The sequence below is a fragment of the Physeter macrocephalus genome, chromosome 11 (assembly GCF_002837175.3).
Source record: "Physeter macrocephalus isolate SW-GA chromosome 11, ASM283717v5, whole genome shotgun sequence".
In the NCBI taxonomy this organism is placed as follows: Eukaryota; Metazoa; Chordata; class Mammalia; order Artiodactyla; family Physeteridae; genus Physeter; species Physeter macrocephalus.
Window position 1 is genome coordinate 21,281,145 of NC_041224.1, and position 26,015 is coordinate 21,307,159.

The window sequence follows — 26,015 nt, forward strand, 5'->3', positions numbered from 1 at the left end:
TTCAGCTAAACCATCAAGCCAACAGGACTGTAATCATCTATGCTTGGCATAAGATTAACTTAGAAGGACACAGACATGCCAGCAGGGCAGTATCAGGCATATTTCCTCAAAAGAAGCCCTCATGGCCTTACAGAGTTTAGCGTTCTTTGGCCCCATCCCAACCAATACCCTGGTGCCAGAGTGAGGTCTTATTGGTGAGTGTAGGAGTCGCAACAGTTCAGCAGCCCCATGACCCACACAGAAGCCAGTATCTCTTGTAACAGTTCTATAGACAAAGCTTCAAGGGAGCCAGAGACATGTCCAGTTACAAGCACCACCACACTTGAGGAGCCCAAAGCTATGGTTTTCCACTCAAAACTCTCCTGGACGAGATGCAGTATCCCAGTGACAGGTGACTTTACCGTTAGAAATATTGCCTCGTAATACAGCTGACATTCCACCTTTACCAAGTTTATCAGGGGGAAGGAAGCACTTAATTCAAGATAAATTTCTCATGTAGAAGAGAAAAGAGTTTTGTTAACACTTTACTCACAACCATGCTAAGGAACCTGGTCTTCATCTTACAGGCAACAACAACAACAAATAACAAAAGCAAGCTTGCATTTTAGGAAGAACATTCTGGTAGCAATGTGGAGTAGGGACAGAAGAGGAAGGGGAGACTTGGATTTTGAGAAATCAATAAAGAAGTTGTTGCAATAATCCATAGGATCATAAACTAAGGCAGAAATAATAGAGAGAAAATTGAAAGTACTTGAGGACTAATTCAATATGGCAGGTGAAAGAGAGGCATATGTCAAAGATAACCCACACATTTCTGGCTCACAGGACTAAGAATTTAGTGACTTCGGTCACTGAAATAGAAAATATGGATAAAAGAATGCTGCCAAAAGTTGTATTAAACGTACAAAAGAAAATAATAGCAATTCAGCACCATTTGTAAAGGAAAAACACAAAGCATTCTTGATTTACGTATCTTGTGTGATATCTTGACCCAGAAAGAATGCTTAATTTTCAGTTTACAGTTACCTAAATATACAGTAGTGCTACAAAATGCACTCACCTAAACAGAATATTTTATATTAGAAGGAAAGATGGTAGTTTTCTATTCAACTGCTCACCTACAGAATAGATTTCCATAAATCCAACTTGATGTACTAATTTAGAGCCCCCCATTAACAAAATAAACAATGATGAATCTGATGCTAAAGCCAAGATCATTTCTAGTGCTTCATTCATGTGCACTCATGTAAACACATGTACTCATCCCGTATCTTCAGGTTTTTCCTTTTGAATAACACATATGCTTTGCCCTTGAAAGTACCCTTATAATAAGGAATAAATCTTATCATTGTGATAAACAGGCAATGGTGCGGTGTGATTATAACAAATAGTATTATCCTTCTAGACCACAGTTACTTTGTAGTCAAGTCAGATCAGCACTTTCCAACCATTTTTCCATCATGATATACCTATAACATGGTCATGTGTACAAGGAATACTGGAGTAAATGAAAGGCCTTTCCATGTCCAGTCTGGCAACTCTACAGTGCACTGGTTTGTAAGTTCTGCATTAGATTATACATGGAATTTTCACTTTCTAGTATCTCTCTAGCTTCCATTTCATTTAAGACCCAAAGTCAACTGCATAATCTATTTGAAAAAGATTTGTGCAAGGTCTGATGGGTCTGAGCTTTGAGAAACATCCTTGGACCATCACCAAATTCATACCTTTTCTGTTACTGCTCCATTTGTAATACATTTCTATGCCTTGACCATCAAAGGGGCAGGAAAGTAAGGCTGACTCAGAAAAGGAAGTCTTCTGTTAACTAATACTTCTTATGGATTAATTAATCCCTCATGAATTCTAGAAGGATACACAGAACAATTCTTTCCTTCAGCTAAGTCATACATTGTTATCCACATAGAGTCCATCTGGAATGGGTTCTCTATGCTTTTCAACTTGTCCCACTAGAACCTTGACAATCCAAGGAAGACTTCCATCCTGTTCCTCAGGGTCACCCAGAAACACAGCACCTTTGCCATGCACTTCACATTAGAATGGAAATAGGATACCATCCATAAATTCTCCTAAAGTTCTTCTGACAGCTAACATATTACAACATTTGGGTCTGCACAGATGTGTAGAGCAATCTTTCACCACATGTTCATGCCACATTAAAATCCATAAGTTACCCTATTCAGTTCAATCCATCTGCTTTCTACAAACCTAACAGGCCCTCACTTTCAACTGTAAATATTCCCAAATTTTCTTTCCTCCATTCTCTTTTAAAAGGATGTTTCTAGGTCCGATAAGCACTTGTTCACTCAGTTTCTTTTCCTCGTCAGTGAAGACATTTTGTCTCCAGCAAACTCTTAATTTTTTCTTTAGAAAGTTGCAACCATACCCAAAAGGTTACAGAAAAGGAGTGAACGAGGGAGGAAGAAGATTGGAGGAAGTCAGAAGAGAGAATACTTTCAATATATAATATAAAAAATAGTTTGAATCTGGGAGAAAATGGAGAATGAGACAAAGATCTACAGCGCAGGCCCGGACATGTGTTGTTCCTGGGGAGCTGCGGATGGGGGCGGGGGTGGCATTCCGCACAACACACAAACCTCAAGGCTTCCTGAGGCTTTTTTTTTTTTAACATCTTTTTGGCGTATAATTGCTTTACAATGGTGTGTTAGTTTCTGCTTTATAACAAAGTGAATCAGCTATACATATACATATATCCCCATATCCCCTCCCTCTTGGGTCTCCCTCCCTCCCTCCCCATCCCACCCCTCTAGGTCGTCACAAAGCACCGAGCTGATCTCCCTGTGCTCTGCGGCTGCTTTCCACTAGCTATCCACCCTACGTTTGGTAGTGTATATATGTCCATGCCACTCTCTCACGTCGTCACAGCTTACCCTTCCCCCTCCCCGTGTCCTCAAGTCCACACTCTAGTAGGTCTGCGTCTTTATTCCCATCTTTAACCCTCTTCCCCTTTGTGACAACCACTCATTCCTTGCAGCAGAACCTGTCTGCCCAGGTTAACTCTCACTGCTGAGTAGCAAACATTCACAAGCTGTTTCTCTCTGCTCCTGTTGATGCAAACAAAGGGCTCTGTCACTGCAGGTGGGAGTCTATGGACCACCAGGGAATGAAGAGGCACTGTAAGAACACTTCTGCACAATTCTGCCCAAACAGGTAAATTAGAGGGCTAATTTAAGACTTAAAACCTCACGAAATCCCCTTTCTTTAATGGAAATAAGTTGAGCTATTACTATTAACCATGTTTCCAGCTTCTGCAAACTTGATGTTTTACCATTTGCCCTAAAAGCATATGCTGGACATGCCTTGTTCTGGACAACAGGACAATGTGCTCGATTCACTTCCACTTGGCCCCCTGCCTCCTTCAGCATCCACTCTCCTTGCAAGGAGTCCTACTCTCAGATGGTGCACTTTTCAAATACAAACCAACCCATCCAGGGTCCACACTCCCAACCAACTTCCTTTTTGGGCTCTCACATTCCAGGCCACCATACACCTGCCTAATCACCCCGGAGTCAGGTATCCAACAACTAGGGACAGCCCCTGTGCCCACTTGCCAACCCTAAACCTGCTTGCTCTGCCTCACCCACTCCCTCCCATGGAAGCCACAGTAAAGGTTCGTGTGCACAGTTCCCCCTGCCAGCCCTCAGCCTCATGACCAACCCCGATGCTTCCCCGGGTGGCCCCTCAGGTCATGGCATGCCCTCTCCCCTTAGGAACCGTGAGTAATAAACTACCTTTTTAATGAACATTGTGTGCCGATACATTAGCCTTACTATACCTCAAGTTTTCTATTAATCCAGAGCATTTTAGAACAGCTGCTCATAAAAAGGAATGAAATTGAGTTATTTGTAATGAGGTAGATGGACCTAGAGTCTGTCATACAGAGTGAAATAAGCCAGAAAGAGAAAAATACCACATGCTAACGCATGTATATGGAATCTAACAAAATGGTACTGATGAACTTAGCGGCAGGGCAGAAATAAAGACGGAGACATAGAGAATGGACTTGAGGACATGGTGGGGAGGGGAAGCTGGGAGGAAGTGAGAGAGTGGCATCGACATATATACACTACCAAATGTAAAATAGATAGCTAGTGGGAAGCTGCTACATAGCTCAGGGAGATCAGCTCGGTGCTCTGTGACCACCTAGAGGGGTGGGCTAGGGAGGGTGGGGGGGAGACTAGTGGGAAGCTGCTACATAGCTCAGGGAGATCAGCTCGGTGCTCTGTGACCACCTAGAGGGGTGGGATAGGGAGGGTGGGAGGGAGACACAAGAGGGAGGGGATATGGGGATATATGTATACATATAGCCGATTCACTTTGTTCTACAGCACAAACTAACAACATTGTAAACCAATTATATTCCAATAAAGATGAAAAAAAAATCACAAAAAAGAACAGCTGCTCTCACTATAAGGTAGCATGGAGGAGTGATCACAGTGACTAGACGGGGAATGTATAAACCAGACACTAAAGCTAAGACGTTACCCCCCAATAACTGTCACTTGGAAGAGAAGACCAGCAGCAAGGAACCCATCTCCCAAGTGGCCCCACGCTTTGAAGCATCACCTCTTCCTTCAGAAGGACAGAGTAGGGTATCAAGAGTCTAACCACTCAAGTCTTACAAGCCCAGACTGGTTCCATTGCTGCCCTAACATATCTGACCATCAGTTTCCTTGACTGTAAAATATGAATAAGATAATGCTTGCAAACTCATGGTGTGTGTGAGAATTAAAGAAGTAACAGCTGTGAAGTTCCTGTTACATTTCTTCAAACATAGTAGGTACTCAATAAACAGTAAATGTCATTACTGGTATTATTAATATCACTGTAATTATTTTAAAATTTTTGTTTCATGTCTCATTTGCTGCTGAAATGGTAGTTAAGATACAACAAGGCCCCACATTTCTGAATTACTTCAAAATTTTAAAAAATAAATGAGGGGCTTCCCTGGTGGCGCAGTGGTTGAGAGTCCGCCTGCCGATGCAGGGGACACGGGTTCGTGCCCCGGTCCGGGAGGATCCCACATGCCATGGAGCGGCTGGGCCTGTGAGCCATGGCCGCTGCGCCTGTGTGTCCAGAGCCTGTGCTCCGCGGCAGGAGAGGTCACAGCAGTGAGAGGCCAGCGTACCGCAATCAATCAATCAATCAATAAATCTTTCATCAATGAAAAAACACAAGATTTGGCACTTCATCACTCAAATATTCTGACTTGTTTTCACAGTAACCAACCAGCTTGTCATGTTATAGTCAATATAACTTGTAAATTGTTCACTCCAAAAGGGAGAGAAATCATGATTGTGACAAGGCAAGGAACCATCAAGCATTCAGTAATAAAGAGGGGTGAACCTAACTATGAAATGTCTTAAAAAAACATTTCAACATCAATAAATCTCAATCAAAAATATGACAGAATATAGAAACTAGTTATGCATAGTGTTGATGTTATGTCTGATGGTTTCCATGCTGTGCGGATTAATATTGTGTGTCAACCTGAATGGACCATGGGGCACCCAAATGTTTGGTAAAATATTACTCGGGGTGTTTCTATGCAGGTGTTTGGGGATAAGATTAACATTTAAATTGGTAAACTAAGTGCAGCAGACTGCCCTCCCTAATGTGGGTAGGCCTCATCCAATCAACTGAAGGCCTCAACAAAAACAGTAATAGGCCTGCCCGTATCTTATGCTGAATAAGAGAGAAGTCCACCTACCTGACTGCTTTCAGAATGGGACATCAGCATCTTACTACCTTTGGACTCAAACTGAAACATCAGGTCTCCTGGATCTCTGCCTTGCTGATTCACCCTGTACACCTTGGGACTTATCAGCCTCCATAATTGTTTGAGTCAATTCCTTAAAAAAAAAAAAAAAATCCTATTGGTTCTGCTTCTGTAGAAAACCCTAAGTAATACACACGCTCAAGAGCCTGTAATAACAGTGAGAATAATACAGAATGTTTACTATACAGCAAGCACTGTCCTAGGCCCTTTATAAAAATTTCCTCATCCCTTACAAACAGTCCTATGAAGCAGATACTATTGATACAACCAGAATTTGAATCTATGCACAATGGCTCCAGAATTTGTGCTTCTAACCACGATGGTACCCTGCCTTTTATATTAAGAAACAAAATACTTGGGATGAAGTGGACCATCACTGGAAACCCAGTATCACCGTGGAGGATTCAATGTGATGTCAGGCCCATATTCCTGCCTTTTAAAAAATAACTCATAGGATTTCATAAAAATTGAATACTCAATTCACAATATCAATGCCTACCATATTTTCCTAACAGAGGGTCAGTACTCAGTTGTTACTTTTCCCATCATGAATGAAATCATTTTGATTCTATGTTTCTAACCACGATGGTACCCTGCCTTTTATATTAAGAAACAAAATACTTGGGATGAAGTGGACCATCACTGGAAACCCAGTATCACCGTGGAGGATTCAATGTGATGTCAGGCCCATATTCCTGCCTTTTAAAAAATAACTCATAGGATTTCATAAAAATTGAATACTCAATTCACAATATTAATGCCTACCATATTTTCCTAACAGAGGGTCAGTACTCAGTTGTTAATTACTTTTCCCATCATGAATGAAATCATTTTGATTCTATTTTCATTAACAGACTATATTGACCTGTGAGTATTTCTTCTCATCAGAAAGCAATACACTGCTATGTGCTTTCATTCTTTCCTTCGTCGATGATATATTTCCCCATACACTTTCAAAATTAGCAGTAAACATAAAAGTGACCCAATTTTAATACCCACATTTCTATCAAGTTATACCATGCTTTCCATGTGGCAAAACAAATTTTCATAATTTCATTATCATAAAATGAAAAAGAACTTGCTTTCTGACATTAAAATAATATACCTTCTCTAAGAGCTCTAATTCCAGCTTCATAAATGTGACAGGTTTTTTATTCTGTTCATACTTTATGTGGGGAATTTACTTGCTAGTCAAACTATATATAAATTGCATTGTTCATTATTGCTTACAAGACAGAAACCACAAGTGCTCATAATCTTTGTAACATGTGAATTGGTATCAGTGGCACTAATGTTTTGTATACTTTTCATTTCTTTACAGAAAGCTGACTGCATTAATGTCATTAGTACAGTTTCATCTAGAGAACAGTCAAGGTCATTACATAGGCTCACTTGTCTGCAGCTAAGGAAATGCTTATGTTTTTCTCACCTTTTTATTCTTACTTGGCTTCAGTTTGAATCTGGATATATAAGCAAATATAATTTTTTTAACAGATTTATATATATTGCCATTCAATAAACTATGTTTTACTATATAGTTTGATATGTTTGGACATATGTGTACACCCATGAAACAATCACCACAATAAAGTGATATATCCATCACCTCTCCTATCCCCAAATGTGGTGGACAGACTCTGAGGTGGCCTCCTGCTGTTCATGCCCTAGCATCATCTCCTCCCCTTGAGTGTGGGCTAGACCTGTGACTTGTTTCTAATGAACAGAATACGGCCAAGGTGATAGGATGTACATGATTGTGCACATAGATTGTAATGTCCACCTAATCTCTCCCTTGCTAGCCTTGAGGAAGCAACCCATCTGTGAGCTGCCATATGGAGAGGGCCGTGAGGCAAGGAACTGAGGGCAGTTTCCAGTCCAAAACCAGAGAGAAAGTGACGTCTTCGGCTCAGCAGCCTGCAAGGAACTGAATGAACCAACAACTACATGAACTTGGAACCTAAGCCTTCCCCAGTCTGGCCTCAAATGAGAGCCCATTCCTGGCCAACACCTTGATTGCAGCCTTGTAGAGGATCCAGTTAAGCTATGCCCAGACTTTTAACCCACAGAAAGCATGAGATAATAAATGGATGTTGTCTTAAGCTGCTAAATTTTGATGATATTGTTATATAGTAAGAGATAACGATACACCAGGCAACAACTGACCTGCTTTCCATCACCATGGATTAATTTGAACTTTCTAGAATTTTATATAAAAGGAAACACAGAGTACAAACTCTTTTCGTCTAGCTTCTTTTACTCAATGTATTTGAAATTTATCCATGCTGTTTGATGTATCAATAGGTCACCCCATTTTACTACTGAATAGTATTCTATCGCGTAGACACACCACAATAGATATCTGGGTTCTTTCTACTTTTGGGTAATTACAAATAAAGGTTCCATGAATGTTTATGTGCAAATCTCTGTATGGGTATACATTTCAATTCTTCTTGGGTGAACACCCAGGAGGGGAATGGATAGGATCATGTGGTAGGTCTCACTATTTCATATTCCTACCAGCAGTGTATGAGAATTCCAGTTCTCCCTCCTCACCAGCATTTGATATGCTCAACCTTTTTAAAAGGTGTGTTTAAGTTGTATCCATTGTAGTTTTTGTTTGCATTTCCTTAAAGATAAATGATGTTGAACATCTTTTCAAGTGAGTATTTTCTATCTGTATGTCTTTTGTTTAAATCGCTAGCCCACTTTTAAAATTAGGTTGTTTGCTCTATTATTGAGTTTTGATACTTCTTTAGTATATTCTGGATACAGGTCCTTTATCAGACATGTTATTTTAAAATATTTTCTCTCAGTAAGTCTTTTCATTCTCTTAATATCTTTTGAAAAGTAAACATTTTAAGTTTTGGTGTCTAATGTATCAATTTGTCATTTTATGGGATCATGCTTCAAACTAGACTTCAAGTTGGTCACAGTTCCAAGAATTTTAACTAACTAGTGTATCTTTCAACCTTTAAAAATCATGTCACTACTCAAGTTCTACTTCTACATTGAGACCTAATCCCATCAGTCTTCAGCAATAATGACATTTCAAATCTATGAAGCTTATTTGGCTGTGTTTTCTATTTACACATCACTTGTGTAATCAAATACAGTGATTACCTTACCAACTCTTCCAAGAAAGTAGTGACAATACCTGCTTCTGGTCTCTATTGTATCATAAGTTCCTAAGGTAATATCTGGCAAATAAGTGGTCAATATTTGCCTTTGAAAATATAATCTGATTTTGTATTTCTAACACTTAGTGCTAGGTGGGGACCAAATAATGTCAATTGATGACTATGATTAGAAGAGAAAAATTAGAGAAAGTAGGGAGAGATTTAGCAAAAGAAAACAATAGGATTGATGGAGAAATGCAGTGAGTGCTTTTTTTCCTGCCAACTTAATGTTCATTTTTTTCCTTTTACTTAATGACCATTGCAATCATTTGATATTAAGCCCTGTTTTATACCAGAAAATACTAGATGATTTGTCCGTATTGTTGAGCAAAATATTTAAACTCTCATGATCTCACTTTTATGTGGAATCTAAAAAACAAAACAGAAAAACAAAATGAAATGAAAACAAACTCATAGATAAGGAGAACAAACTGGTGGGTTGCCAGAAGGGAGGGCAGGTGATGGTGGAGGTAAAATATGTAGAAGGGATTAAGAGGTATAAACCTCCAGCTACAAAATAAGCCATGGAATGTAGTATACAGTGTAAGGAATATGGTCAGTAATATATTAAGAACTTGGTATGGGGACAGATGGTTATTAGACTTATGGTGGTGATCATTTAATAATGTATGTAAATGTCAAATCACTGTATAGCTCACCTGAAACTAACAAAATTGTACATCAACTGTATTTCAATTAAAAATAAAAAAGATGAATAAGTAATTAAACTCTGCTATTTATATTTAGCTCTTCATACTTAAGAGCCACAGGACCTAAACTGTTAAAAATCTTTCAATAACTGATCTCAAAACTGCAGCTTGTGCTTCCTATCAGGTCAGATCAATGTACATCTATTGAGCACTAACTATATGACAGTTGTGTTTAGGTACCAGGGACAGAAGATGAATAGGAATGGTCACTGTCCTTGAGGAAATTTTATTTGCACTGTGGACTTAGAAACATAAGTAGAGGATTCCAATGCAATGTATTAAAGTACAATGAGTTATCAAGACGGTACAACTTCAAGGACTTAAAACCTACATAGTAGGCAAGTGGCTGTGTTGGAAAGATTTGTTCTCCACGTTTTATCAGAAATATTTCCACATGACTTTGCTATTAAAAATCTGTCACCCTGCCAACATAAGCCCCAAAATCAAAATGTATGAACTACAAGAAAAGAGAATTTGAGAACAAAATCAAGGGGGAAAAAATCAAAACAATTTTTCTTTTACCATCATCCTCAGGGTCCTATCTCTACTTAATATAAAAGGTCCATATGGGCTTCCCTGGTGGCGCAGTGGTTGGGAGTCCGCCTGCCGATGCAGGGGATACGGGTTCGTGCCCCGGTCTGGGAGGATCCCACGTGCCGCGGAGCGGCTGGGCCCATGAGCCATGGCCGCTGAGCCTGCACGTCTGGAGCCTGTGCTCCGCAGCGGGAGAGGCCACAGCAGTGAGAGGCCCGCGTACCACCAAAAAAAAAAAAAAAAAAAAAAAAAAGGTCCATACATTCTGTTGAATGGCTAATGATATTGGAATGAGGCAGAGGAAAAGCCTTCTGATTGTCCTAATGAGATGTTAGAAGTTCAATGTTATAAGTTTAAAAAAAGATATAGGAAAGCTGCGCATGGGCTTTCTCTAGTTGGGGCAAGCGGGTACTACTCTTCATTGTGGTGCACAGGCTTCTCATTGCGGTGGCTTCTTGTTGCAGAGTACAGGCTCTAGGCACGTGTGCTCAGTAGTTGTGGCACACAGGCTCCGTAGTTGTGGCATGCAGGCTCCGTAGTTGTGGCACACGGGCTTAGTTGCTCCGCGGCATATGGGATCTTCCTGGACCAGGGCACAAACCTGCGTCCTCTGCATTGGCAGGTGGATTCTTAACCACTGCGCCACCAGGGAAGTCCTATTTTTTTTTTTAATTCTACATTACAAGTTGTATTTAGATGTAGAACTAGAAGAGACAGGATAAATGCAGATGAAGAGGAATATATCACACCAAGCTTCTAAATGGTTCATGCTTTGCAAAAAGAAAAAGGTATGGAGAAAAGTGTTTCACCTTTGTTATAAAAATTAAACTAAGGTCAAAGTACACACTGTTCAATGTAAATTGCTTTCCTTAAAAAAAATTGATTACAGTTTAAAATCACAGAAAACTCAGATTTAATAACACTAAGCATACATGGAATAATAAGTTCACTTAACAGTTGCTGTGGTTCATTTCACTTATAAGTGAAATTTATATTTATCTAGTCCCTGTAGTGACAATGCAAACTTTCCTGCAGAGAAAAACCAGAAAGCTGCATAAAATGTTTTAAAGATCTATATATAATCAGCAACAAGTGGCTAATGAGGCATTAAAAATACCTGCATGGCCAAGACCTGGATAAAGAAGAATATCCAAAGAGATGAAGCTAGCATTTGAGGCTATTTCCCCCCAGGGATATTTTCTAATTCCAAAAGAGGCAGAAAAGAGGAAGAGTAGCTGAACAGGGCTTTACAAAGATTCCTGAGGTTAGTAGACCAAAAATTGGAGTTCAAGATCAACTAAGAAGGGAATATCAACTTCAAGGCACTTGAAGTTGATATTGAGTGCTTTTTCATGGTCCTTCCACCTGACTTGAGCTTGTCGTATCATGCTAAGTGAATTCCAAGAATAAGCACTTCATGGATAACATGCCAAGAGACTCAGAGGGAAGCTGCAAGCCTTGTGACTTTGCCTCAGTAACAATATGGCATTATTTTTGCCATAGTCTACTGGAAAAATTGAGTCAAAGTGTCAGTCTAGACTCAAAGGTAGGGGAATATACAATGCTGTGAATACTGGGGGACATGACTCACTGAGAAGGACATCTTCGGAGACTATTTACTATAGAAGATCTTTACGTCCTAGGAAAGAACTTAAATGATCGACAACCCCAGCTGAGCTCCCAACCAGCATCAACTGCTGACCATGTGAGTGAACCATCGAAAACACCCAGCCCAGTTGAGCATTCCAATGATTCTAGCTCTAGTCATCATCTGACTAGAACCGTAAGAGAATCCAAGTGAGAATTCTCCAGGTAAGTCCAGTCTCTACAGAAACATGACACTAATAATCAATTATTGGATTAGGGCATTAAGTTTTGTGATGGTTTTTTGTGCAAAATTAGATAGGTGAAGCACCTTTCATTGTCTAGACATTAAGAATAAGGTAAAAGTGTATGCTGTAATATAATACCTAGGGTAAAAACTAAAATAGAGAAATGACTATATAACTAAAAATCCAACAAAGAGGGGAAGAAGGATAATAAAAATAACCAATCCAGACAAACTTTGGTTTATAGGTATTTCACAGCAGGCCAATGCTCCTGCAGCAACAACTAGTAAAAAATTAATTATTCAAAGCACGTTTTAAAAAGCTACTCAGAATCTGTGGAAGCAAAGAGTTAGATGAAATAAAATTCTAAGGAGAATTCTAAGAAGTATCTAAGAGGAGAAATTCTCTCAGGGGAGCTAATAACATCCGATTACTTTTCCCATGGAACATGAAATAATTTCTTTTGTAGACTCAAGGTCTGATTTGTCCAAGTTTCAAGTTTGCCTAAGAACAGAGCCCCTAATGGGGAAAATGTAAAGTGAAAAGCTTTGAGTAATTAAAGAAATAGTGTGGCAAATTGAAAACTTGAGAGAACTAAAACAATAGTTCATATATTCAACAGGAGATTTTCTGAATTTTGAGGCTATAAAGGTGGAGCGGCTGGGCCCATGAGCCATGGCCGCTGAGCCTGCGCGTCCGGAGCCTGTGCTCCGCAGCGGGAGAGGCCACAGCAGTGAGAGGCCCGCGTACCACCAAAAAAAAAAAAAAAAAAAAAAAAAAGGTCCATACATTCTGTTGAATGGCTAATGATATTGGAATGAAGCAGAGGAAAAGCCTTCTGATTGTCCTAATGAGATGTTAGAAGTTCAATGTTATAAGTTTAAAAAAAGATATAGGAAAGCTGCGCATGGGCTTTCTCTAGTTGGGGCAAGCGGGTACTACTCTTCATTGTGGTGCACAGACTTCTCATTGCGGTGGCTTCTTGTTGCAGAGTACAGGCTCTAGGCACGTGTGCTCAGTAGTTGTGGCACACAGGCTCCGTAGTTGTGGCATGCAGGCTCCGTAGTTGTGGCACACGGGCTTAGTTGCTCCGCGGCATATGGGATCTTCCTGGACCAGGGCACAAACCTGCGTCCTCTGCATTGGCAGGTGGATTCTTAACCACTGCGCCACCAGGGAAGTCCTTTTTTTTTTTTAATTCTACATTACAAGTTGTATTTAGATGTAGAACTAGAAGAGACAGGATAAATGCAGATGAAGAGGAATATATCACACCAAGCTTCTAAATGGTTCATGCTTTGCAAAAAGAAAAAGGTATGGAGAAAAGTGTTTCACCTTTGTTATAAAAATTAAACTAAGGTCAAAGTACACACTGTTCAATGTAAATTGCTTTCCTTAAAAAAAATTGATTACAGTTTAAAATCACAGAAAACTCAGATTTAATAACACTAAGCATACATGGAATAATAAGTTCACTTAACAGTTGCTGTGGTTCATTTCACTTATAAGTGAAATTTATATTTATCTAGTCCCTGTAGTGACAATGCAAACTTTCCTGCAGAGAAAAACCAGAAAGCTGCATAAAATGTTTTAAAGATCTATATATAATCAGCAACAAGTGGCTAATGAGGCATTAAAAATACCTGCATGGCCAAGACCTGGATAAAGAAGAATATCCAAAGAGATGAAGCTAGCATTTGAGGCTATTTCCCCCCAGGGATATTTTCTAATTCCAAAAGAGGCAGAAAAGAGGAAGAGTAGCTGAACAGGGCTTTACAAAGATTCCTGAGGTTAGTAGACCAAAAATTGGAGTTCAAGATCAACTAAGAAGGGAATATCAACTTCAAGGCACTTGAAGTTGATATTGAGTGCTTTTTCATGGTCCTTCCACCTGACTTGAGCTTGTCGTATCATGCTAAGTGAATTCCAAGAATAAGCACTTCATGGATAACATGCCAAGAGACTCAGAGGGAAGCTGCAAGCCTTGTGACTTTGCCTCAGTAACAATATGGCATTATTTTTGCCATAGTCTACTGGAAAAATTGAGTCAAAGTGTCAGTCTAGACTCAAAGGTAGGGGAATATACAATGCTGTGAATACTGGGGGACATGACTCACTGAGAAGGACATCTTTGGAGACTATTTACTATAGAAGATCTTTACGTCATAGGAAAGAACTTAAATGATCGACAACCCCAGCTGAGTTCCCAACCAGCATCAACTGCTGACCATGTGAGTGAACCATCAAAAACACCCAGCCCAGTTGAGCATTCCAATGATTCTAGCTCTAGTCATCATCTGACTAGAACCGTAAGAGAATCCAAGTGAGAATTCTCCAGGTAAGTCCAGTCTCTACAGAAACATGACACTAATAATCAATTATTGGATTAGGGCATTAAGTTTTGTGATGGTTTTTTGTGCAAAATTAGATAGGTGAAGCACCTTTCATTGTCTAGACATTAAGAATAAGGTAAAAGTGTATGCTGTAATATAATACCTAGGGTAAAAACTAAAATAGAGAAATGACTATATAACTAAAAATCCAACAAAGAGGGGAAGAAGGATAATAAAAATAACCAATCCAGACAAACTTTGGTTTATAGGTATTTCACAGCAGGCCAATGCTCCTGCAGCAACAACTAGTAAAAAATTAATTATTCAAAGCACGTTTTAAAAAGCTACTCAGAATCTGTGGAAGCAAAGAGTTAGATGAAATAAAATTCTAAGGAGAATTCTAAGAAGTATCTAAGAGGAGAAATTCTCTCAGGGGAGCTAATAACATCCGATTACTTTTCCCATGGAACATGAAATAATTTCTTTTGTAGACTCAAGGTCTGATTTGTCCAAGTTTCAAGTTTGCCTAAGAACAGAGCCCCTAATGGGGAAAATGTAAAGTGAAAAGCTTTGAGTAATTAAAGAAATAGTGTGGCAAATTGAAAACTTGAGAGAACTAAAACAATAGTTCATATATTCAACAGGAGATTTTCTGAATTTTGAGGCTATAAAGGTATAAGAAGACATAGGTCAAAATCTAGAAGCAGACTGAAATTCTTAGTTTCTCAGTGCTTAGGCAAACAAAAACTTGCTTCAAGCACACCGTCAAGTTTTTGTTTCAATATTTGTCAAATTTTGAAAATATGCAGGGTGTGAGCCTGGAGATTTGGCTCTGAAGCACAGAATTGGAACTACAACAATATTTCACACCTAAGAAAAATAAGACCATCCAAGCTTTAAACCAGAGGTCTGGGAGAGTCATATCCTTGAACAAAGATGAGCCAGAGGTAGACTGTGTAACTTAAACTCAAACTCAGCTTCAACGCAGTTCAATTTTTAACTGGATTGAGATAACAAGATTCTCACCCTTATCTGCACAACATAAGAAAGAATCCTCTCTAGTGGAAGTTTGTAACATCAGGAATCTCTACCATTCTTTATATGCCCAACATATGTAAATGGTGAACATATAACTTAAAAAAATTACTAGAACAGCAAAGAAGAAAATGTTACTGAAATTGAAAAAGAAATGGTAAACAGAAATGGACATACAGATAAATGATAGAGTTAGTAAAGACTTTAATATGTTAAAGAAAGAAAATATGGATCAAATAGACAAAAGAATGGAGAAATTTAATAGAAAACTGGAATCTACAAAACAGAATCAAATGGACAATCTAGAACTGAAAATTGCAAAACAGAATATATAAAGAACTCAATTGATAGGTTAAATAACAGACTGAACACAGAACATGAGAATAGTAAATTGTAAAGCAAGTCAATAAAAATAACCAGATGAAGAGAAAGAAATGGGGCAAAAAAATAACAGAGTACAACAGGCAAATGGTAAATGCTCAAAAAATCTATCATATGTATAACTGGTGTACCAAAATGAGAGGAAAGAATGGAGCAGGAAAAAAATACTTGAACAGTTAATGCATGAGCTAACTCCAAAACTTATTAATATAAGACTTCAATCCACAGATTCAAGAAGCTCTGTAGATCCTAAGCACAATAAACCAAAGACAAGTAAAACTTAAAGGTAAACAATGTGGGAAAATATACCTTCAAAGGAACAATAATGACAGAATGCTTAACAGTGATGATAAAAATAAGAAGGAGGTGGAAAGACAATTCCAGAGGCCTAAGACAAAATAAACCTCAACCTAGAATTCCATATCCACTGAAAATAATTTTTAAAAATAAAGGTTAACAAAGAAATGTGCAACCAATGACTAAGTTTTTCTTCCTTGCAGTTATGAAAAAAAGTAATAGTAATGAGGCTTCTCTGGCAGAAGAAAAATTATTCAAGAAAATGTGTAAACCAAGAGAAAATGAAGATCACCAGTAAAAATAACTATAAATGAATACTGGATATATATGAACATATAAATAAATGTTAATACTATGCAAATAATATATATGAATGAATAAGGATGAACCCAGATAATTGACTATAATTGTGATATTTTGTGAAATTTTAATTATATGTAGAAAAAATACAAAAGAATAAAAGGTAGAAAGAAGGTAAAAAAATGTTAGAGATTCTAAGATTCTATCCATATTAGGGAAATGGTAAAATTAATACTTTTTATTAGTTAGTAATAAGGCAATGATGTATAGTAGCATTTCTATAGTAATCAATAAAAGAATATTAAAAGAAGGTATAATAATTTGTAGTACAGGGAAAATAACAAAAATATTTAATACAAAAAGAGAAGGAAGATAAAAGGAACGTGAAAAATATGAATCAAATAGAAGATAAACAACTCCAAACCTAACTACCAATTAAAATAAATTTAAATCAACTAAACTTATCAAGGATAAGACTAATATTGTCAAACTGGAATTAAAATCAACAAAAATTGTATGTTGCTTACAAGAGATTGACTTTAAATATAAGGATCCATAAAGGCCAAAAAATAAAAAGATGGAAAAATGTATACCATGCAAATACCAGTCAAAAGAAATCTTAACTATTGTAAGAAATTGTACATGTATATATATATGAAATAAATTAACTATAGCTAGTCACAAAAATTTGGACGAATCACATCAGCATATTAGTCAACAACAACCAGAGCCACAAAATAAATATGATTCCAATTATATAAATATACTAAAGCTGATAAAGGTGAAACTAAACCATAGTGTTAAAGGTCAAGATTGTGGTTATTTTTAGAAAGAAAATAGGGAGATTGAGAGAGGGCATTAAAGGGTCTTATGCAATGTTGGCAAGAATCAGTTTTTTACTTAGATGGTGGTTATACACCTAGTGGTAATTCCTTAAAGTGAGCATGTATAATTTGTTGGGTGTTTGGGGGATGGGTATGTCAATAGAGAAATGTCAAGTCATAAAAATAGATTTGTTTTTAAAAGATAATATTTTTATGGAAAGAACTAATTAGTGTGAGGGTGCTAATTAGAAGCAAGAAAACATGAAAAAATAAATCTCATGGGAAAGACAGAGTAAAGGTAGTGGATTAGTCATTTATACAGCTATTACAAAAGACAAAAGTAGTATAAAAAAAGCTACAGTTACAATAATTATTTAAGGGATACACAAGATTAAAAGATGTAAAATATGGCAACAGAAACAAAAAAGTGGAAGAAAGTAAAAACACTGAACTTTAGAATGGGGCCAAACTTAAGTTGCTATCCACTTAAAATAGACTGTTATAGATATAATTTGTTATATGTAAGCCTCATGGATTAAAAGAATGTTGTTAAAATGTCCATACTACCCAAAGCAATCCAGATTCAATGCAATCCCTATCAAATTTCCAATAGCATTTTCGAAAGAAACAGAACAAATAATCCTAAAATTTGTATGGAAACACACACACACACACACACACACACACACACACAAAATAGCCAAGGCAATCTTGAAAAAGAACCAAGCAGGAGGCATCATGCTCCTGATTTAAAACTACTTTACAAAGCTATAATAGTTAAAACAGTCGGGTATTTGTATACAAACATCTAGATTAATGAAACAAAATAGAGATCATAGAAATAAACCCATGCAAATATGATCAATTAATTCACTACAACAAAAGGAGTCAAGCATATACAATGGGGAAAGGATAGACTCTTCAATAAATGGTATTGGAAAAACTGGACAGCCACATGCAAAAGAATGAAATTGACCACTCTCTTACACCATACACAAACTAAAATTGATTAAAGACTTGAAACTATAAAAGACCTAGAAGAAATTTTCACTACATCAAATCACAATATAAAAAGAGGAAAATAAATTGAGGTTTAAGAAACACTTAAGAAAAACATTTTACCGAATTGTTTTTCTCATCCACAGAAATTCATTTGACTAAGCCTGGTGACATAAACAGTCACTATCAAGTATACAATCACGAAATTTAGGGCTGAAAATTATCTGAAATCATATTTAGAAAGTAATATGATTTTGAGAACACCAATATATAATTTTTTATTAGATTATTTGAATAATTGTGTTGGAATGAGGCTTATTGAATGCTAAAGAGAGAGAGGAGAGAGAGAAACTTCATCGTTATTCAGTTGGACCTTTCCTTAGTGGAAGTGCTGATTACATAAAGCAGGACTCCAGGAGTCCAGGTCTCTAGACCTCCAATTCAAGTATCACTCACCAAAATAACAGTAATAGCATTTAATATTCCTGACACTATGCTACAGTAGGGATACAAAAATGAAATATATTACAACATAACGTTATAAAGTGTACTATGTTAAAATAGAACTATGATCATCTAATTATACTCAGGCAAAAACAATCTGTGATACTGTAGGAAATACATGAGCAACCTCTGTTCCAGTTCATAAATTTAGTGATGGTTTCTTGGCTTATTGTGCTTCACAACTTACAGATATATTACATATTTTTGTGTATATCATTATATATTTTTTTAATGTAGTATTCCTAGAGAAATGCATTTTTCGATTAGATTACTGAATTGACATGTCTTTAGATTAATGTGGCTTAGGGGAAATGTCATTGTACCAGCCCTTCTAAGGTCATGGCTTGCTTTTCATTAGACCAACTATGCTAATTACCTGGTCCCAATCATGGGGAAAATCAGCAGCCTCGGCCTGACATAAATTAAGAAGAAAGTAAGAATGACAGTAACAGATACTGAAAACAGTAGGTATATTAGATTCCTAGGGCTGCTGTAACAAAGTACCACAAACTCGGTGACTGTAAACAACATAAATTTATTCTCTTACACTTCAGGAAGCCATAAGCTTAAAATAAATTGTATTGGCAACATTGGTTCCTTTTAGAGCTCCTGAGGGACAATCTGTTCCATGCCCCTCTCCTAGCTTCTGGTGCTTGCTAGCACCGATCCTTGGTGTTGCTTGGCCTGTAAATACATCACTCGGATCTTTGCCTCGGTAGTAACATGGCCTTTTTATAAGGACACCAGCCATTGGATTGGGGACCTCTCTCTATTTCAGTATGACCTATTAACTAGTAACACCCACAAAGATGCTCTGATGTTATCAGAGTCCAGGGATGCCAATCACCAAGTAGTAGCTAAAGCAACAGTGAGCCTGCCAGGCACAAAGGGGACGTGTGAGGGGATAGAGCAGCTGGCAGAGATAGATCAGGGGTGGGCACAGGGGAGAGAGCAGTATGGGGACACCCTGGCTTTTTCTTCCCACTGCCATCTAATCCCCGCCCACTGCCCCTCCAGCCTCCCATTTGCCAGGCCCAGCTGGAAGCCAACATCACCTGGGGGGAAAAAAACAAAAAATCAGCCCGACGATGTTGACCCCTACACTGCCAAGCAAGAGAAAGGCTGGGAAGGAATCAGAGAGCAAACAGGCCATGGCCAGCCCAGCAAACATGGACAGAAAAAAAAAAAAAAAAAAGTCCATTCCTCAGATGCCATTAATTCAAATTTAAGATTAAAATTAAATATTTTAGGAGGTAGTCATGGCTTTAAATGCTTCCACTCTCTTCAGTCTTCTCACTGACAGGAAATGCTGCTGCATTATTAATTCTTGGAAAACTTACCATTTAATAAAACAGTGAATGGACTTAGGAAAATCCTTAAAAGAGCTTAGTACATTTTTTAATGTGTGCAGCCTCATATGATAAATGTTATTGACCTTAAATTCTAAATATGTTTTCTAACTTTACCTTTTCTCTAGGCTTGTTATGAGCTTATATAAAAGCATTTTCTGTAGGAGAAGCCACATTAATAAAGCATGTAAGTAACAGTCTCTTTTTCCTTTCTCCTTCCTCCCCATTAGAATTAAGAAAATTAAGGAACATAAGAGTATATTCTTCCTTGAAAAAAAATCCACTTACACATTCTGATTCCAACTTTCCAAGCAATTGTAAACTATTACAAAGCATTCTGATTCTCCTATAAAAGTGCAGAAAAAGTGGTTTCACCGTGCACTGATTAAAAAGTATGAAAATGCTATCAACATTTATATTTTGTGAATTATCTGTGACCCGAGTATAATTCAGTATCTCCAGTAACAAAAAGCTTAAGAAAAAGGAAGAAAAAGAGTTTTGAAAAAAAAATCCTGCCCTCTTTAAATGCTGACTGATACTTTAATAGCTTTGATGCAAACCCTTCCCCACAATGACAGCACAGCAGATAATTAGGACTGTGGCCATTCTGTTGGACTTTAGTGTTAACAACGTAACACACAGAAGGACTGCACAAAATGAGACTTAGTTGGAGGATTTGTAACCTAAAGCTTAGCAAACAACATCCTTGGCAAATGGCAAAAAACTGTCAAATCATCTTTGGAAAGTAGCAACAGATTATTTAAAGCTGCCCTTTAGATATTAAGGACTGGGTTGACAGCAAGGACCCACAGGTGTGAGGGGTTTTGTTTTGTTTTTACTGGATAAGGTTTTGCTGGTCATTTGGCTCAATCTCAGTAAAAGCACAAACAAATGGCTAAAAAATGTGGCTCATGTATTATTTAATAAAGACATTTATGGAAAGTATCAATGAAATGATCTTTTAACAAAAAATGTCCAAAAGTCATTTAGACAAATTTATTGTCAAGTAATCTTGACGATTTTCTTAAAATTTAAATAAGTAACAAATTCGTGCTTTCAAGCTATAAGAGAGATGTGTTCTGTGCCCTGTGGTCTCCAAAGGTATGAATATAATTGAAGTGAAAATTAATGGACTTTTAGGTCCAGTAAAGTGCTTACTTTCCCTTTCAGTTGTGAAAAGATATTACAGTCACAATTGTTTTTACACAGATGAAAGTATTCTGAGAGTAAGAAGAGCCAACAGAAGACCCATTTGAAATATAATTTGCTGACCAAACAGGAAATTTCACTATACATTTAAGCATCTGGTTACATAACAAACAATTAAGCATAACTGAATTATGCCTTCAGTTTGAAATTGTAGTTGTTTTAAGGGGTGTCTTGACTGGACAAATACAGGCTCTGCAGAAGTTAGGAATCCAGGCTTTGGAGTCAAGTACATGTGGCTTAGAAACTGAGCTCTGACACTCACCATGTGCGTGACTCCGGGAGCTGTTTAAACTAAGCTTCAGTTTCATTGTTTTCAAAACAAGATCCTCAGTGTATCCCATGCATTTCTTCTAAGAAACGTGTACAGAGACTGCTCAGAGCCTGGTACTGAGTAATTGCTCAGTAAGTGATGTTACTGCTGTTTCAATATTATTACTGAGGCACAAGACCACCGACCACATGGTTTTAGCCAAACTAGGGCCAAAACAAGTCAATCGTTGTCAGCTGAGTTGAAAAGTATGTCCTTAAAATATCTAAAGAAAATCTTTTATTCCTTCAGAAAGGAGAAAACCCAACCCCTATTCTGGGAACTGTTTGTTGTTCAAATTCTCAGAAGGTTTGGGGAAATAGGTTGGGTTAACCATGGGGCAGGGCACCAGAAGTAAGACGGCAGCTCAGCAGCTGTTAGTGGACAATTTGGGTTTTAGCAAGAGGGTGGGGAGAAACATCTAGGGGCCAAGGTTGTGTAAAGGTCGTACCAAAAATGTTTAGTTGTTCAGGGTCTTTTCAACATATTTTATGATGACAACAAAATAATTACTTCACAACTACTGCACTTACACTAGAGAATAAGCTATAAACTAAGTGAACGTAAACTTGTGGTTATAGTTTTAGGGTTAACACAGAACAAGGTGGAAGCAAACAGAACAGTTAGGAAACAAAATGTGACAGAAAGAGTTTCAGCAGAATATTTAAGGCTGGGAGGAAGATGGCAGGAGTGTTTAAGGTGAGAATAATTCCTTCATGAGGTTAAGGATGCAGCCCTTAGCCACGAATGGCTAGGGTGTACCTACCCACTCAAGTTATTGTCTAGTCTTGTTTGTCGGCAGATTAAGACCACAGACTCCGGAGTCAAGTGTAGAGGTTTGAAGACCTTGGGCTAACCCTCAGTTTCCACACTTGCAAAGTGACAATAAAAATACCTGCCTCATAGGACAGGCTTTGAGGATTAAAGAAGATAATATATAAAAACCCTTGTACGAATTAGTAGTCACTCCAGTGATCACTATTATTCCATTCTGTGTCAGCCATTGATGTGCTTCTATAATTCATGTCTGAACTTCTCACATTTGCATTTGAAAGGAAAAATAAAAGACTCTCCACCTCTTGAATTTCCTACATTCTCAAGAATAATGCAAGAGCTGTTAGGAACAAAACTAGAAATGACCCATTCATTTCTCATCTAGTAATATTTCCTAAGGGAATAATCTGAAATATTAGCAAAGGTTTACATACAGACAGGAATATGCTTAAAAATTATGCTTACCAGAGTTTTAGCCAGAGGAAAGTTCTAATATTGCCTGTGAAAAATGACTTGGAATTTTATCTGCAGTCCAAATTCAGCTATTTCTAAATGCACAGAGAAAAAGACCGCCTGGAAACAAATGTGCTTTGAAACTGACCTCTAACTTCTACACAATCCCTCCCACCACAGATTTTCTTCTGCACAAGGTGATGTGTTTTTTAGACCTTCCTAGCTTTAGGCATGGGCATTGTATCCTCCAGGCCAAATGTTGCCTGAAAGAGTGTCTTACATTATTCAGAATCTTATTGCTTTATGATTGTTCCCTATTATTTGCAATTACGCATGGCCCTGCTCAAATGGCTGATGTTAAGAGCTGTGTTTCTGCTACAACAGTGCACTGTAACATATGAAGTGGTATTTATCCTAGGCGGTAGAATTATTTCTTCAACCTTGGGAATTTTTCAAACAACAAAAAACATTGCTTCCCTTGATTCCCTCTGTTTCCTCTATTTCAGGAATGTGTCATACGCATACCCAGGTTATTGAGAACTTCAGCACCAGTGTTCCTTCTAACAATCTCCTCCTCCCTCACCCATCATACAACTACGAAGAAATAAAATGTCCTAAACCAAAGTTTTAGTTACATTATTGTCATAACAAATGCTTATTTCCTAATTAACAAAACCTGGATTCGTGCAATTTTGCCTTAGACTACAGTCTCAATTTTTCAGCCACCCCCTTACCCAGAACACAAGCTCTCCCGTCAGTCTGAATGCCTCTCCATTCCCCTGTCATAAATATTTTACTGCCTCCAATTTTGCTCAGACCACTCCTTCACGTTGAAACACCCTTTCCATCCTTCTGCTCAGTCTTAAATATCCTGCTCAAACTTGTTCTCACCATTAGCTTTCTAACTGTTTTCCCTGCTTCCATATTTGACTGCATACCTACGATTCTTCACATGGTGGCCAAACTGACCTTTGGCAGTTAGGTCATCTCACTGCCAATGCCTTTTGATGACCTTAGAGTAAGATCCAGAGGACACCAATCCCCCAGCCCCAGGTCTCTCTGAACAGTCCTCACTGTCTTCAACACTCTCCAGGCTCTTCCCACCACTGAGCCTTTACACCTGCTTTGTCCTCCACCAGAAACATTCTTCTCCACTTACCTCCCAAAGTCTCATGGCTTTCTCATTCACATCATTCAAATTTCTACTCAAATGTTACTTTCAGAGAAGCCTTCTCCAACTACCCTGTCTGAAATAACATCCTTCTCACCTTTTGACCACACGTTATTCCTTTCCCTGGTTTTTTATTTTTGTAGCATTTATTTATATGATTCAGAGCATTTGTTTTCTTGGTGGAGACTAAGTAAATAGTGTCTAGGTCATGTGTAAATAGAACTCTGACCCACACTGTAGCAACCAGCCCAGGAAGCCAACCTATTTTCTACAAATCAGACTTGTTGGAAGTCAGACTACAATCTCTAACAGCCATTCCAGGAAGCCAAACAATAACCTCTGTAACAAATTGGCCCCTAAATGACCAGTGTTAATAACTGCTTCCCTAATTTTTGACCCACTTCCAACTTAGAGTCAACTGGACAAAGCCAAACATGTACCCCTAGCTAACCCCATAAGGTGTCCACTTTTATTAGCCTGCCTACAGCTTCCCCTGCCAACAGCCTTCAATCAGGGCACATATGAAGCCTTCCCTTTTTCTCTATTATAGTTTTCCCACTCCTCTGCCTGTCTTTGGGTCTCTGTCAAATTCAAGTGACGGCAGTGGCTGACTCCCTGCTATAGCAAGCTCTGAATAAATAGCCTTTGCTTATTCTGAACTTTCATTGTTAACAATGCAGAAATAAATGAAGACCTATCTATCTCAATAAGTTTATAAACTCTATGAGGACAAAGCATGTCTATCTTGCTCATCACTGATTCTCCAGCATGTAGAGTGGGGCTTAGAGCATATGCTAAATAAAAATGAATGATAAAATGAATAAATGAGTTTTCCTGAATACAACAGCCACAACGCACCCTTTATTCCTCTGTAATCCCATATAAACCAGCCTCTATCACCTGTGTGGACCCTATCAGTCTGCTCTGTAATGTAGTACCTTGTGCCCCTGCATTATCTTCTTCCTACTATAAACTACTTGAATACAGAGAATGGTGTATATTTTTTTTCCCCCACAGTAAAAGCTCATGCTATCCTCCAAACATGTCTCCGATTGTTTTGTGCATGTCCATCTCATCTCTAAACAGGACTGTCCTCATTTCTGTTCTCTCTTAACTTATGGCGTGGCCTCAGGTGAATCAGAGCTGCTCTGAACTGTAGCTTGCTTCTGCATAAAAGGAGTTGGTTGGACCACACGATCCAAAGCCCCTTCTAATTCTAACAAGCTCTGATTATCTTCAGGCCTGAAGGTAAAAGACGAAGAGGGCAGAAAGTTCAGGTTTCTAAATGACTTTCAGTTTAGCGTACTCCATTAATACGTAAGTTATAAAGTCAGCTGTTACGTATCGCAGGTAAAGCTTATTTATATTCAGAGAATTGGGGAAGCTTCCATGTAGAACACAAGAAATGTCCAGAATGCTGATGAAGTTTCTGTCCTTTGAGGACAATCCAACTTGAACTGCTAGGGGTAAAATGTGTCAATCTTTTATGTCTTAGGGCAAAAACACTACTAAGGAGTTTCCCACCAGATATAAATAAAATCTTTAATACAGAGAGTTTTACAGTCTCCACAAATTATGTAACCTGAACACGGAAGGAAAATGCATTAGTATTAGATGCAGAATTTCTGACTTTGTGTTTGTTTTTCTTTAAACAGCTACCTGATATTAATTATGTTTTCAAAATATATTTACTGGGGGGCTTCCCTGGTGGCGCAGTGGTTGCGCGTCCGCCTGCCGATGCAGGGGAACCGGGTTCGCGCCCCGGTCTGGGAGGATCCCACATGCCGCGGAGCGGCTGGGCCCGTGAGCCATGGCCGCTGAGCCTGCGCGTCCGGAGCCTGTGCTCCGCAACGGGAGAGGCCGCAGCAGATGGAGGCCCGCGTACCACAAAAAAAAAAAAAAAAAAAAAAAAATATATATATACAAAGCAGTGGCACCAACTGCGCTACAAGTTACCAGGTTCTTCCCCCACTACACAATCACAGTTAGAAAAAGGTTCACTTGAGAGGCCC